The sequence below is a fragment of the Dreissena polymorpha genome, chromosome 2, assembly GCF_020536995.1.
Source record: "Dreissena polymorpha isolate Duluth1 chromosome 2, UMN_Dpol_1.0, whole genome shotgun sequence".
In the NCBI taxonomy this organism is placed as follows: domain Eukaryota; kingdom Metazoa; phylum Mollusca; class Bivalvia; order Myida; family Dreissenidae; genus Dreissena; species Dreissena polymorpha.
The window spans coordinates 113,593,354-113,611,258 of record NC_068356.1 but is presented as its reverse complement, the minus strand read 5'-3'; positions in this window follow the sequence as shown (position 1 = coordinate 113,611,258).

Here is a 17,905-nt window from a genome sequence, read left to right as displayed (position 1 = left end):
CTAGTATTGCATTTCCCTAGAAAACTACGAAATGACTGAATAATATTTCGCCTATACAATATTCAAATCTGATATACCTTTTTTCTATTTCAACGGAAATATTGTTTTAAAGTATGTGATTGTACGTGCGTCAAACGCATTATTCTGCAATTTGTGTATCACATTTAGACGCTTTTGAATTGCAGATTTGATTAGTATTTTATTGATCCATTATAATGGTTTTACTATTTTCTTGGCATTTGTGGCATTCATGCCCTGGTCCCAGGACATTTCGCTGTTTATGACTAGAATGACTAAACATTGTTTATCGTATTTGATCATGGTGATTACTCTCATTCGTTCCCAGTTCCCAGAACATTTCGATGTTTATTACTAGAATGACAATATATCGTTTGTGATCATCATAGTGATTGCCCTCTTTTAGATGTAGTAAAAATCTGAATCGGAGCGGTATACAAGTTTGCTAATTGTCCCCTACCGGTTTCACCGGAGGGGACTTACGGTTTTCGCTCTGCGCGTCTGTGAGTCTGTCTGTCACACTTTTTTGGATCCTGCGATAACTTTAAAAGTTCTTCATATTTTTTTCATGAAACTTTAAACATGGATAGATGGCAGTATGGACATTATGCACGTCATTTCATTTTGTTCCTATTTCAAAAATTCTGGTTGCTATGGAAACAAATATATATATATATATATATATATATATATATATATATATATATATATATATATATATATATATATATATATATATATATATATATGTGTGCAGTCCGCACAGGCTAATCAGGGACGACACTTTCCTTCTTAACAATATTTTCGGTAAGAAGGCACTTCCGTTAAACGGAATATACCATAAAAGCGGAAAGTGTCGTTCCTGATTAGCCTGTGCAGACTGCACAGGCTAATCTGAGACGACACTTATCGCACATGCATTATGCCCAGTTTTCTCAGAACACGACATGTATGGCCGTATGACCTATGCAACATCTGTTTTACTATTAAATGATACGGAAATGATTATTAACCCATTTATGCCTAGTGGACTCTCCCATCTTTCTAAATTGGATCAATTTATTTCCAAAATTAGGGATGTCTAGTATATTTATTTCTATATTAAGAATATTTCTAACATAATTTCCTTTAAGCAAACAGAGCAGACCCTGATGAGACGCCGCATTATGTCAATGCCTTTTTTCTAGACGCTATGCATAAATGGGTGAAACTATAATATTGATAGTCTGCGTGTTTCGAACAAAATTATACAACAGTGAAAACTTCTGAAAGATTATATTGAGTTTGTGTCTATTTATAATGAGGTTATTAAAGTCAATTTACATTTACATGTATAATAAAAAACAAGTGCAATTAACTGAAATCAATATAAAGCGAGCGGAGTACATTTTGCTCAGGGCTCATCGTCCTTTACATCACAAATGTCAAAGGGGAAGTAAAGCCTTTGCTTGTGGGAAGAGAAAAACCTAAGTTAATTCATCAATATTCCAGTCTTGTGGGCGTTTCAATACTTTTTTCAGACATAATCACGTGTGATGTTGTTTATATTAATGTTACTTTGCTCCTACTTTGCTCCTGGTATAAGGGTACGCGTTCTCAAATAAATGCCTTATTTTTGTGTAAAGTCGTCAACGTGTGATGTCAATGTTCATCATGATCTGCAGCATCAATACATGAATTGGAAAGTAAGGCAAAAGCCTTTAAAACAGGATTTGGAAAAAAATATTTGTGTTGCAACTCAAATCAAGTACAATTTAAATTACACGCCGCCATTAAACCGCACAAAGTCTGCCTGTAAAGGAATTGGTGTTTTCTTATTTCTGTAAGCGTATACGCCACGAAAACACGCTTTTCATGTCCATTTTGCTATAGACTGAACCAAATATATCTCCCGTTAAATTTAAATTTAATTCAACTTGGTAACCGCAAACAAATAACAGAAAGGCATTCCCGAAATAAGCATTTCATCAACTATTTGAGTAGTTTGGTTTACCGAATTTAACTTTGTTTGGGTAAGTTGATCTGTTATTTATATACGTTTATAAGTTTTCATAATGCATAATTATTTATCCAGTCGAAACCCGATGGCTCGAACTCGTCGGGACCGGCAACAAAAGTTCGAGCCATCCGGAATTCGAGCCATCCGATTTCTAATAATCTTTTGTTTACGAACAAGTCTGCAGGTCATTTTCACACATCGATATATCGGACACCTGTGACTGTTATAAACTGTCTGCATCTTACCACTTTATCTGAATAATGACTGCAGTATGACCGAGTCACTAACGCAATAAATACTTTCACCTACACCGTTTAGTGCATGTAAAGGCAGTCTGTGTGGCTAGGCTAATTGTATAGTTATTAACCCATTTAAGCCTAGTGGACTCTCCCATCCTTCTAAATTGGAACAATTTATTTCCAAAATAAGGGATGTCTAGTATATTTATTTCTATATTTAGAATATTTCTTATAGAATTTTTTTTAAGCAAACAGCGCAGACCCTGATGGGACGCCGCATAAAAGCGGAAAGTGTCGTCCCTGATTAGCCTGTGCGCAATGCACAGGCTAATCTAGGATGACACTTTACGCACATGTATTATGCCTAGTTTTCTCAGAACACGACTCATATGTTATATATCATCCACATAGTTGACGCGTTTATATATTCCTATAATTTAGTTAAATAAATACAGTCTTGCTGCAAATATTCCATCAATAGGTTGAGGAGTATGTTTTCATATGTTCATATCATTTGAATCTCTTTTTTACTGTTTTGCGAGGACACTGTCATGGCTAATAATACATTGTCAACACTTTGTTGGTATCGTGTACTGACCATTCAAAACCTTCGCTGAGTCCGCTTCATTGCCTTTAATACGCTTTCGTCAGCAGATTGTGTCACAGAGAAACAAAAATTAATGTACCGGAAAGAAACGTGACCTTTTGCGGAAGGGATGACCTACATTAGAGCAATATCCGTAGAATTAATAATTGGTCGAGGAGCTTGATCATTGTGGTTTTATTGATAATACAAACATTAACAAAAACAAGAGGTGATTTCTAACTAGACTGAATCGGAGAAATACTAGCAAAACAATGAAATTAATGCAAATACCAAAAAACGTGCTCCTTTCAAACTGTAAACAGGTCTCGAAAACCTGTAAAATGAAAATCAAACTTATATGCATTTGTCCACGATTAATGCAGCTACAGGCTTGGGTGACATGTTTTGCCTGATTGTTTTGATAAATATGGGAAATAAGAATCATTGTTATCGATGTATTTTATTGAACCTTTTTTATTCACTGTAAATGCCAAAGATCCCGTCATCTACCAAACTTTTAAAACATCCGTAAGGTAATGGCTGCATCCTGTAAAGCAACGAAATTATTTCCCCGAAAGACCACTGTGATCATTGCACAGCGAGTGGGTGTATTGAGTTCAATAAAGACGTCCGACTTGCTCCCTGAGATTGCATTTGTCTACGGATGTGTTTTTTTTCAGGAAGGCTTTATTCATTTCCGTGTTTTTTTTTATATTATAAATGTTGTATTATCTTATGAAGAGCATGCGCACTAAATAGTTTGCCATGGAAACAAAAATTTGAAACGTATATTTAATGGTTTGCTATGCTGGCTCACGCTTTTGAAAACTAAATACCTTGTACGCGGCGTTGATCCGAATTCAATTGTGCCTATTTCAGTTGTTTTCCATTTACACCAGTGCCAATTACCAGGTAACCCTACTAACAACATTACCAACACTGCCGTACAACCACACTACATCAGTACCTAATACAACATTGTAGGAGAGCAGAAACCAAAGCAGCGCAATATTTTGTTAGTTTTATTTGCAGGAGGACATTATGCATGTTCATTCAGAGAGTCTGGTCAATAAGTATATGTATTTTGCAACATTCAAACTTATCCGAAATATGACAGATTAATAAGCTATTCATTTGTTGTTTTTAATCCGATCAGCTCTACATACAGTCACCACAATCAACGGTCCATCTGAAGTTGTATCTAGACTCTTTTATTGTTGTCATTGTAATTGATACCGAACTTTTGGTAAATATACAATTAACAAAAGATGGGGCATTTGAACTATTCAAGTGTAACGAAGTTACCTTGGTATTAAGAGTTAATTTTGGCGGGCTGTTTAATAAACTACATATGACTGACTATTTGTAAAAATCTATTTTTTTTTCTCAACGTCACTTCCGTTTTTTCTTACATCATAGCAAAGTGATTGACATTCTTTAATGCATAATTCATTGTTGGTGGACGCATTTAAACATTAAAGAAAGATCGATTTTGTGAGAAAATAAGTGATACTGCCACGTGTGCTGTTAATAATTGCCCTACATTTAAAAAATATCACTTAATTGAGATTCCCAACAACGTCATTAGAAACGTTACCTTTTTCAAATTGGATCTGGATACCTGAAAGGACCGGTAGTTGTGGTTTCGTATATATCGAATTACAAAAGATACATGTTGTTGACATTAGATAAATTTCGTCGAGAGGCACTGACTCCTTAATTAAGAAAGTAAGTACGTCACTTAAATTATAAATGTATTAAACGATTAATCGATGAATCACCTGTTATCATTTTAAGCTACGAATTGAAAGTTTCAGAGTCGGAATTCATTCCCGTTTAGATAAAACAAAACTACAGGTATTTTTGTTCGAGTGACATGTGCACCAATCCGTTTCCATTGTAAATATGAACATGGCACAGTATCGATATATAATAAATAGTCATAGTCTGTAGTTTTGAACAACGATGCAAATCTCCGAAAGAATATTAGTGAGTTTGTGTCCTTTTTATGATGTCATATACGTACATTACATGATTTACGTTCAATGAAATAATAATAGTGCTGTCAAATGGAATCGATACAAAGTTGGCCGAGTAATATCTGCTCAGGGCTCATCGTAAATTACTTTACAAACGTTATAGGAAATTGAAGCCTTTACATATGGGAAGGGACAATCATACGTGTATTCATTTACAATACAGTCTTAGGTGCGCTTCTTAATTTGTTGCCCAAATACTCAGAGTCAGATACAGAATCTGGCGCGTCTTGCGTAAAATACATCCTTTAGAAACTAAATTAGTTTCCAATTTATTGGCATTCATATTCGCAAAAAATTGTTTCTGTTTTTATTGTATACACATATATACTTTGTCGCCTTAAATCAGGTCCTCATTTTAAATCTTATTCTACGAAATTTCCGGTTGCGAAAAATACGGTATTAAAAGGCGTAGACAAAAATAAATCAGCTTTTGTATTGTTTGTAAGGTGAGACAAGGGCTTGAAATTATTGGAGATTTGTTTCAGTCGTCGATAAAGACAGCATGCTAGACAAATAATAAGGCTAGAAATGTTTGCATTTTTTCAACAGCAATCGGTACGTTGCTTTAGTTTCGAGTCATTTAAATATACTTGTTCAAAACGTTATAATCAAGAACATAACTATGAAATATTACTTTTGAGTGACGTATTCTATACATTAATAAACAAGTCTATCATATGTGGTTATCTTAGAAAAAAAACAGAACGAAGTTATTTTCGACTGTTGAACCATGTTAAGCAATGCATTAATTTCAAGTATTCGTATAATTCGAGACATTCCTCAAGTGATGGACAAACGGTGTCCAATAAACGATATAAAAGCACCAATAATTCTGTATCACTTGATTAAAAGTCCATTTACCGTTATTAATTTCAACATTTACCACACAGAATAAACTGGGTACCAGTGCTCAATTTTATTATTCATTATCGGACAGTTTACTGTCGGTTTCGCAATCAATTACAGTATCGTCTGATTTTATTTGTTTGTGAGGCAGCAAGCACTTTGGTCAAATGATTGAACATGTGACTCGTCTGGATTTTATTGCGGTTATCATCTATGCAATCGGAACAATCGGAACTATTGGCTAATATCCCCATTAAATGTCACGAGTAACGTTGTAAATTGGCGCATCGACTTATTCGTAAAATGAAAAACCAAATAATTGGAAAGATTTAATGCACTCAATCAATGTTTTACTTCTCAGTAAATCAATATCGCCAATCGCGCTTTTCTAAAGAAATATGTGCATAAACGTTGTCGACTTAAGTGCACACCTGCGGAAGCGTATATCACCCCAATAATATGGTCATGCCAGATTAGTTTATATCGACTTACTGTGAAATAACATGGTATGTCGTCAAAGTTTAATTTTACTCGCCATAACGACATTAAGTTAAAGTATCGACCTAAACGTTGCCGGCTTTTCCCGAAAAAAAATTTGGTCGACATTGTCTAAGTCGACAAATCAACATAATTTTTGGCGTCATGCTCTTGTGAAAATGACTTGCCATCATAGTTTTCGTCGACATGATGAGTTATTTGTTACGCCATGACACCTTTTTCATATCATGCCGTCATAGAATGTTGACATCATCACAGCATAAGAGTGTACCATATACCTTCCATACACATCAGACCCATATTACGGTTGTGACGTTAGTCCCGTGTTCATGCTCATCATAATCTCATTTCCTCTGTAAATATTACATAAACGTTTTTGCGTACACATACTTATTTTGTTCAAATACATTCTCACCGAAATATGGATTAAGTTTGTCGCATGGTTTATTAATTTGAATAATCACATGTAACTTATGTGTTTTGTTATAGAAGTGTGTGCGTTTTTTTTTGGTATAAGAATCCAATTTACGAAGAATGTTTAAGAATGTTGTCAAATATATTTTCATATTTAGATTATTCAGGTGATTTACATGGCAATCATAAAAGGTTTTATTGGAAGGCAAATAAAGAATGCAGTAAATTGCGAACGCATGATACACTTCATGGCCAGCTCGAAGCCAGCGGGAATGCAAAAATAATTTATACTTGGATAGTGGTCTCTGAATAGGCCTCTTAGGAGCGCTGTCCAGAAAATAGGAACATACTGGAACATATTCCACGAATACCGGAACATGTAAACGTAGCACATTACAACACAAGTGTCCTAGCCGTAATAGACCAGTGTATTTCCATGCGGGCATAGAACGCAATATTAACCCATTTATGCCTAGCGTCTAAAAAAAAGACAGTGGCAAAATGCGTAGACCCTGATGAGACGCCGCATCATGCGGCGTCTCATCAGGGTCATCGCTGTTTGCTTAAAGGAATTTCTGTAAGAAATATTCTAAATATAGAAATAAATATACTAGACATCCCTAAGTTTGGAAATAAATTGATCCAATTTAGAAGGATGGGAGAGTCCACTAGGCATAAATAGGTTAAATAACCCAGTACTAGAGCGTTTCCTTTACTATTTCCAACATTATCAGAAACATAGTTACCAACGTCCATAAATAATGCATCCATGAGAAAGTTCACATTTTGTACAAATACTATTTGACATCAACATCTAAAATGACCTTTATTTTGTATTTTTGCTGTCGCGTCTGTAGAGCTGGGATTTCATTATTTCTTACATTCTCCGATTTTTTATAAAGATTAATACTGTCATGTTCACTATGTATGTTATGTTTTCAAGAATCTGCTTAAATGCAAACGTCTGCAGCGCGTGTGACAGAAATGTAATTCTTCGAAAGAAACGAGACTGGTACAAGGCACGCATGGCTTAAATTATATTTATATGTATATTTATTTCTATATTTAGAATATCTTTTACAGAAATTCCATAAAGCAAACAGCGCAGACCCTGATGAGACGCCGCATCATGAGGCGTCTCATCTGGGTCTACGCTGTTTGCCAAAGCCTTTTTTCTAGACGCTAGGCATTAATGGGTAAAAATTATGGGACAAGGCCAATATTACTTATAATGGGTTGGAAACGTGAGCTTGATAGCTTTAGCGATTTTAAATATGAGTACATCAAAGTAATTGCAGGTGAAATTATGTAAAGAATGCAAGTATTTAATTACAAACATGATGCCATCTACAAACGTTACACATAGCAATATTGGTAAAAGTGCTTTGTTTATATAACCGTTATGAACGTTGAGTGGATTTCAAAATAGCTGCAGAATAGGAAATTGCTGACATATTCCATCTCATTATCGCTTTATAATCGACTATAGATGGCAATAAAGTAATGTGATTATAGGACCGCAGGCGGATAGAGCGCCGAGCTAAACGAAATGATTAACTATAATCTATTTATTTAATTGACTCTGATTGCATTGGTTGTAATGAAAGCCTCTGTAGCGTTCAAAATCAACGAAAATTTCGTAAAGTATTTCGTAAAATAAAGTTAACACCTAAACAATCAGTATTCCTTTTAGCAATAGCCGCAATTTCAACGCTCAATGTGGTATGATTACATAGATTTTTGTAGATACAAAATGCTCGTTTTTATTTATGGTACCATGTTAGTGTTCATGTGTTGTATGAATAGATATCGTTGCGGGAAATTAAAATGGAATAAAATGTGCAAGCATTTTGTATCTACAAACATCTATTTTACCAGACCACATCTGGCGTTGAAATTTCGGCAATTGTCATAAAGAACACTGATTTTTAATTGTTTAACTTTATTTTACGAAATTTATAACGAAATTGTCATAGATTTTGAATAGTAATCGGGCTTTAAAAGATAATAGCCAAAACTCATCTTTCGGGCGGATATAAGTAAGCCGCATACGCCCTCCTCACGTGACCGCATAACGTTATAGTTACATTTATCACTATAAGGATGCGTAAGAACATTTTCCCTCTGCATATACCTAGATATTGTCCGCGAAATTATGAACATATAGTTCTAAACAAGCATAATTTATTGCATTGATGGGGCTTTTTTTAAGTAATAACGTTAACATGGTGTTTACTTCAAACACTTGAACAGCGTTTTATTCACGTAAGCGCAACAAAATACGTGTACATGCGTGGTCATATAGTTTCAATTTGCCCTTATGAATACAACCATATTTTTTAGACAAAGCGTTTGTTTATTTATCACAGCCAGAGGAAAGGCATTCTGATATAGACTTAAATGATACACAGTGTAATTGTATGAAATTAGTAAAATACAACAAAATGTTCAGTATGCAATTGTTAAGTGGAAGCGTGTCATCTACATATTGGCGAAACATGTACTATGGTTGTTACCATTATAACAAAACGAATAATTGCACAGTTAGTTGAGAAGCGACATCTGTGGAATCGTTGCGGTCTGGGTCGGATGACCCAATTCTACAATACATTCAATCACATTTTCCTTGATACAAACATCAAAGAAGCTGTTTGTTGGCCATTAACATATTTGCGTTTTATTTTGCAGAACTAAATTTACAAATTAATTCAATCAACAATCATCATATGATCCAATAATCGAATTTTTTTTTTCCAGAAAATATATCACGAAAGTGTAAACACCGATAAAGATACGTTGACGTTGGGGATTTTTCAAACAGGGAACATGTCTTTTTACATGAAGGTGTTTTCTGCTGAAAATTATTTGCAATTTAAGACAATTCTTTCTTTTCTACTGTTTTCTGGTACTACTTCTTCTGAACTTTAATTCTAGTTGATTATTCATCAGCGTTTTATCTCTTTGGAAAAAGACTATAATCAAATATTATATAATCGCTTTAGGCTAAAGGATCCGGATTTTCTTAAGTTAATGGACATAATATTTGACATAATTACAGAACAAAACCCAACAATACCTTGATGCATCTTTCTAGGCTTATATAACTGTTACAATATTGAAATAATTTTAATGACGCTCGTCTTAATATATTATATCAATTTTTTCACACGAATCTTTATATAATATATTTGTAAACTACATTTTTATTTATACTTATTTTTCTAATACACTTTGGCTTAGTCATTTCTTACTGATGATGCAGATGGAAACGCATTGCTGTTAATGATTTGGTTATTGTTATCATTTTGATTTTGTTAATGTTTTTGACATAGCTGAGGGGTAAAAATCAAGAATCTTAGTTAGAGGAATTGATGTTCTCTTTTTTTTCACCAATAAAATGCCCGAGTCAGGATGCCTTAAGTCCCTTAAGAACATGACAGATACTGCTGTCAATGTGTAGGGTAGTATTTCATTGCCCTATGCCAACGTCTTTTCCTAGGATTGTTTGCTCAGTTATAATCAAGAACTCGCTCGGTTCTGTTGTTGAAAACCTGAAAACGACTTAACGTCAAAGCGTCAACTCAAAATTAATCAGTATGTTGTCCTATCACCAAGGCCTCCTTTTCAGGAATGTCATTGCGCATTACGTCAACCGCATCATTTTGGGATATTCACTATCGCATTCAGAATTTAATCAAAGTACTGACAGTACTGGTGTGACGATGCTTTTGAAGAGGATTGATATAAAAGCATCTATTTAAGTTTGTCTACATCACCACAATTGTGTATGTGGGTATAAAAATTTTGGGTAGGAAAAAAATGGGTACGAAAATTTTGGGTACAAAAATTATGCCAAACAATATTGGGTACGAAAAAAGATTTGGTTACGAAAAAATATATGGGTAGGAAAAAAAAATTGTGTAGGAAAAAATGTTGGGTACGAGCAAAAAATTTGGTACGAAAAAAAAATTTGGTACGAAAAATGTAGGTTACGAAAAAAAATTGGGGGTACGGGGAAGTAGTACCCGTGGGGAACTTGATCCATTCTGCGAAACTGGGAGGCGGGTTACATTCTCGATCAAATTTAACAAGAAATATCTTTAAAAAAAATATTTGACGTGTATTTTCTGTACCACTTATCTTAAAAAAACGCTCTGTTACCGTAAAACGTTTGTGGGTTATAACATTACGTTTCAGCATATAAATTCAAAACTTGACATGCTCTTTAATTACACCATGCTCTTTAATTTCACATGTATATCATACCAAACTTTATATTTCGTTGTTTCCTTTCCTAAGTAAATGATGCTATGTGTGCGGACGTGATTTCACATGCCCATGTGCATGAACACATAATTTTTCTCTTTTGATTATTTTTTTTCTCTCTAATTCAATAAGCTTAGGCATGTTTGTTCGTTAAGTACGGCAATAATTTCATGATGATTCCCGAAAGTAGGTATGAGCACATAGTCGTAAGAGCACTTGAATACGTGAGTTCGCCCATGAACACATGGTAAGGTTAACTAAATCTCCGCGATATGACATAATATGTGTTTAAAACAGCGAACAATATCCAACAAACGAATGAATTATCAAACATAGTATGTGCACTGATGTGGCTCTGTAATTTCTGTTTGAAAAGTTTATTAAATATGCAAAATGAGAAAGCACGCATAAGAGCGAGTTTCTCAGATGTGATATGTGTATATCAGAGTTTATTTACAGGTCCTACCGGCCTCTTCACGAGGTCTTTGAGGTCCGAACTGAGATGTATGGCTATTATGCAGTTTATATACCATAGTCGCTACAACGTTTACAAATGGCAGATTCGAAATATTTCGTTTTCTTTACACTCATGATCGCGTTGAAAGTTAATTATACACGTTTTAATTCGCATTTTTTTTACTGAATCACGACAAATGTCAAATACAATACAGAAAATGCATAGTTGTTTCATTGATCTATAAACATATAATGGATTGAATATAACTGATTTAAAATTAACGTTTCCAAACTATTATTAAATCTTTTTCCCAGAAAATGCTGTCCCATTTATAGCTGAGCTTCCTATACCTTTATCACTGATAATCAGCGAGGTATGCCGATTAGAAAAATCGAGCTATCTCAATCGGACTGGCTCGGTCTTTTACATGGGTTGCCATTGTGAAGAATTTTTACTTGGTATGATAACTTAGACGAGCTGCTTTGCAGCATCGTCAAAAACCAACTACAATACAAATACAAAACAACCAACACAATCATGCAATCTGAGCATAAATGTAATTAACGATACATTACGATTTTTTCGATTGATTTAAATCTACAAGATATTAAGCTTTCTACCTGTATTGTGGTATTTTACTTTGAAATGATTGTCGTATTTGTATTGATAATACAAAAGAATAAAACGATCTGAGAAAATGTATTTATTTAAGCGAGATTATACGATTTTGTATATGTGTTAAATTGTAATATATTGATAAAATATGTTGCTATAACACAAAATAGGTAAGAAAAATTATAAATTGAAGACGAATTTCATAAAATGCAGCAAAGACAAATTAGCGTCCCGAGCCGATTGTTACGAAGATATTTCGTTCATATTTTTCTACAATAACCGAAGCATTCGTCTTTTAATTTAGTGTTCGTGTGTCGTATGAATAGATATTGTTGCTATTCACATCGTACATGCATGATTTACATGCCGGCGAATTCGACTGTACAGACATTTTTGATTTCAGAATTACATATCTGGCTTATTTCGCATTATTTGACACATGTTCTTCTTAACTTTTATTTTAATTTATATTGAAATATATGTTTAATTAGTTTTTTACATACTTTATATAAATTAATAAATATTTGACAAAATCGTATAATCTCGCTTTAACTTATTATAAACGGAAACAAATGCACGTCAGAGTGATTAAACGGAGTTTATTCCGCCTTTTTGTTCATTTGCTTCGATAATTTATTTGCAAACATTATCATAAATCAATCAAAGGTATGATTGGATTCGCTTTGTAACATGTAACAAATAACTTTCTTACAAATAAAATAGTTCAAACCAAAAATGCTTTACCGCTGGATTGAAAATCAATTCACAAATACGTCATTTAAAGGGGCCTTTTCACAGATTTTGGCATATTTTGAAGTTTGTCATTAAATTCTTTATATTGATAAATGTAAAGATTGAATCTTTAATTATACAGTACAAAATTAAGAATAAAAATTAAAAAAGAAAAATAAAGTAATCCTCCGCAGGGCTCGAACCACTGACCCCTGGAGTCCTGGAGTAAAAAGTCTCCCAATTACACGATGTCGGATGTATCTTATACTTTATATAACCAATCCTCGTAGTTTCACAGAAAATAACCACAACAACAGAACTCTCCAAATTATAAATTCGTTTCGCGTTGCAACGCTTTATAATTTTCAGGTTTTTAAATCGTCGAAAGATGCATATAATGGCTATTTCAGAGCATGGTAAATCTTCAGTATTACTGTTTCCTCACAAAAATCATAACTAAAACTAAAATTTGCGAATCTTAAACACATTTTTTCAATTTTGTCAATTTACCTAAACGTGAAAAGGCCCCTTTAACAAAGTTTAACACTGAATGGCGAATAAACAGGCTACAGCTCATTGCGCAATAATACTGTTCATACTCGGACTGTTCATTTCCGGTTTCACAATAGGTATAATTATATTGAATATTTGGAGCACAATGAATTCCATTTAATGATGGAATAGTTCATGAAAATGATGAATTTAACATACAGTTCATACGAAATACGTTTTGTGATGAACAATTCGATGCTGAGGTGTTTACACAATGTGTTCTCTTTAGGATAAGGTCCAATGCATAATAAAGACGCAAGCTTCGTGCTTTTTTTGCTATAGAACACATCAACGGAGAAACTGCCATTAATGTTTTTAAATCTCAGGTTTCACACTTATAAGAATCGCATTTATATTTCAATAGAAGTGATGAAAGCATCGCATGGCTATTATGAATACCAAACTTATAACTGGTTGAGAATCGTTTGTAAAGTCCATGCTTCCACAAACTCAGTCGCTTGTTTAAATTAGTGACTTTTAACCATGCCTATTCAAAACGTGACATATGTAGTCCGTTCTGTATAAACTGTCCGTTTATTTCCTTTTATATTTAATTTGAAGCCTTAGCATGCTTGTTTATTTCAAGACAAAGGATTCCAGTAGCAGAATCAATCACAATCTGCATTAAAGGGGGCCTTTTAACAGATTTTAGCATGTATATATATTTGTCATTAAATGCCTTATTTTGATAAATGTAAAAATTGGATCTAAAAAGCTCCAGTAGAAAAACAAGAATTAAATTATGGAAAAAGTAACCCTCAATTGGTCTCGAACCACTGAACCCTGGAGAAAAGGCAATCGCTTAGATCACTAAGCCATACTTGCTCAAGCAGTGAGAGATGTATTGTATACTTTACATAGGCCCCGTAGTGGATAATAATACAATGTAACGACAAAAACAGAACTCTCCAAATTATTCACTCGTTTCGCGTTGCAACGCTTCATAAGCTTCATGCTTTTACATCGTTAACAGATGCATATAATGGATATTTTCGAGCAATGAAAATGTTCAGTATTACTGTTTCCTCACAAATATCATAACAACAACGAAAGTTTGCGAATCTGAAACATTTTTTTTTAATTTTGTCAATTTACCAAAACGTAAATTTCGTATTCCTTCAAAGGCATTGTTTCAATTATCGTGTAAACACCCATGAATTTAAAATCTGCATTACTGATAATTCATCTTCTAGCTTAATGAAGCGTACTAGGTTTGGGTTAAAATTAGTCCAAACCATTGTTGGGATTTTTTTAAACATATTGACATCGAATGACTTTAACAAAAGTATTGGTGAAATTAAAAAGGCATGTTATTTACATTGAAGAAGTGCGTTTTCACATAGACCTAATACTTTAAGCTTGAGCATGTACATATTTTTGTTTACAAAAAAAACAACGAATTTCTTTTACACAGATTGCCTTAACTCCGTCAAAGACCGAACTTATCGATCTATAAATATTATAACAGCAGTCTGTATAACAAATGTCATGGTTTAATGGGCCAGCCATCTATTAAAATAAAACGAATAATATAAAATTGTTCAATCAAAACATTATAGCTGTACCTAAAATTGATTGGTTTGTGGATGCTATTCAAATCTTACACTTGTTGGTATACACGCTGCTGCCAAATTGTTATATTATGGACATACGCATTAAAAGGACAATGTGTCAGTTATTATTTAGCGAACCTTTGTAGTTGTTACTGTAGCGCCGTTAAATGTCGCATCGCCGTTATATGTCGCAGGCTACGAGATTTGTCGCAACGTTGACGATAAATGTCGCAAGGAACGATAAATGTCGCAAATCCTACTGACGATATATGTCGCAACTTTAACGATAAATGTCGCAAAAATTTCAACTGCCGATATATGTCGCAACATTAACGATAAATGTCGCACACCTTTGTAAGTCATGTTAAAAACGAAAACTAAAAGTAAAATGACTAATACTTTAAGGTTAGATTTAGATTACCCGACGAGGTTCTTGGAGCCGACTTCCACCAGAAGGCTCAGTTTTTAGTTAGCATTGTCCGAAATGGTCAATTGTGATCAGTATTTTCCATAATAGTCAGTTGCGGTCAGTATTGTCCGAAATGGTCAGTTGTGGTCAATGTTGACCCAATCAATTCTTATAATTCTTGGCTCAAGTAGCCAGTTGTTGATTTCCCTGTGCTAAATGGACTGCTGTTATCAAGATTGGCCAAATGTTGTAAGATGTGATAAAACTGTTACATTATTACAGCAACATGTTTTTGTCAATGTTGACCCAATCAATTCTTATAATTCTTGGCTCAAGTAGCCAGTTGTTGATTTCCCTGAGCTAAATGGACTGCTGTTATCAAGATTGGCCAAACGTTGTAAGATGTGATAAAACTGTTACATTATTACAGCAACACAAATTACGATAAAATTGTATTGAATATTGTATGTCATCACCGCCAGCGTTCAGTTTATCCCCGCCAGCGTTAAGGTCATCACCGCAAGCGCTCAGGTCATCACCGCCAGCGCTCAGGTCATCACCGCCAGCGCTCAGGTAATCACCGCCAGCGCTCAGGTCATCACCGCCGACGTTCAGGTCATCATCGCTCGTAGGTGGATCAGTTTCCCACGTTACTTGTGCTGATGTGTCTACAATTCTTTGAGGGTGATAAGGGCGACTTTTGATATTCTTTATATTGAGAACTTTCAACAACCGTTTTACTTCCCCATCGAATTCACGTCCTCTAGCATGCTGAATTATTTTTGGTTTACCAAATTCTGCAAATATGCGACTCAAATGTTTAGTGATTACATCGGCTGATTTGCTAGGTATAGCTCGTTACCAAATATATCCATTACGCTTAGAATGAATTTACACTTTTCTTTATTGTACATAACTTCATGTCTCTGCATATCGACGAGATCGCACAGAACTGCTGCACACATGCTTTAGAGGGGCTTTGTTCGAAAACTTTGCATTTCTCTTCTGATAATCCGGCAGTTTAGAAATTACTTGCTTTATCCTTGCCTCTGAAACTCCAGTATATCTTCGTTCTAACAGATGATATAACCTTCTCACACCAATGCCTTTACTTTTATGATAATTATGAGTTATAACTTTGCTGCATTTTGATTCACACAAAAGCTCTTTTCCCTTATAGTACAGTCGATTATTTTCAATCGAATAAAACTCTATGTATCTGTGAAATCTTTGCAGTGTAGATCGTTCTAAGGGTGTCCTTTCTGCAACCGGTACATGATAGGTCCCTTCCGATACCGCTTCGAACATGATCCTATACTCTGTATCGGACATTAGCCCGCACGTCCTCCAGCCCTTTGCTAGCGCCATCACAATCGGCAACAGCAAACATATAAACCTGAGATAAAGCATTAATATTATGTTAGTTAACAACAATAAACTAAAACTCTGTTAACGGTTCTATTATCTTATTGCTTTTACTAATATGTTTTATCAACGTTAAACTGTTGTAATATTTTTAGAATACCTTTTTTTCGAAAAATCGCAAAATACGGGAATTTCAATCTTTATTATGAGACCTTAATCAACAAGCAATAGAGCTCACTGTTTACCAAGCTTGACATAAAAGTACACTGCTGACATTATTCCAATTAAAACGTTATGGTTACGACGTCATTTCCCCTGACCTGCACGATGATTATATGAGACCTTAATTGTGCGTTCCCTGATTCCATAGCAAGCGAAACGTATTTTCCCCATGCGATCGCACATGTTATAAGCATTTGGTAATACGATGGATGGACAAAGTGTCAAGTAAATTCGTCAAGTACTTTTATAATGATTGAAACACTCTAGATGTTTGGGGCTGACCCTCGTACCCCCTTATCTCAACATTTACAGTATTGTTTAAATTAATGTATCGCGAGCCACGCGCACTGAGTTAAAGGGCGAATACTCTTATGATTTTGTCGAAGCAGAAGTCAAAATCTGCCTCCGGGGTGAATACTATCGATTGTTTCCATTGGCTTATTTAATACAGAGCGCGTGATAACGAATTGCGAAGGCACGTGCGCTTCATTGAATTAGCCAATGAAAAAACTCGAAGTATTCAGTCCGGTGGCAGCATTATACTTCTGCTCCGACAAATTCATTTAGAGTAGTCGCCCTTTAACGCTCGCGATACGTTAATTGGCGACGTCGACGGCTTTTGATTTGACGTCATAGATGTCGCAAAATTTCCGCTAGAAAATTGAATAATTACAATATATGCATTCATTCATTAAAATATATTTCGCCATAGAAAAGTAATATTTCACCGTTGAGTAGGCAGGCGATGCAAAGACGTTCCTTTTCTGAATTTAAGATTTCTAATTTTCGCATATAAACTTTATTAGAGTATGTTGAATCCAAATAGGAAATAGATAATGAAATCCGCCCTGGCCTCGATGCTTTAAGGAAAATACTAGTTGTGATAATAACACGTTTTTCTTATACATATACTTTTCATGTTAAATGCATTTTATAATAATAGTTAAACCATTTAGTAAATAGACAGTATTTATGTACCAATTTGAATATTTCGTTTAAAGACTATTGGCAAAGTCTTTAGTCAAGAAAATTAACAACCAATAATATTGCACCCGTGTTCTACGTTTTGAAGGAATTTAATGTTCGCCTCCGACA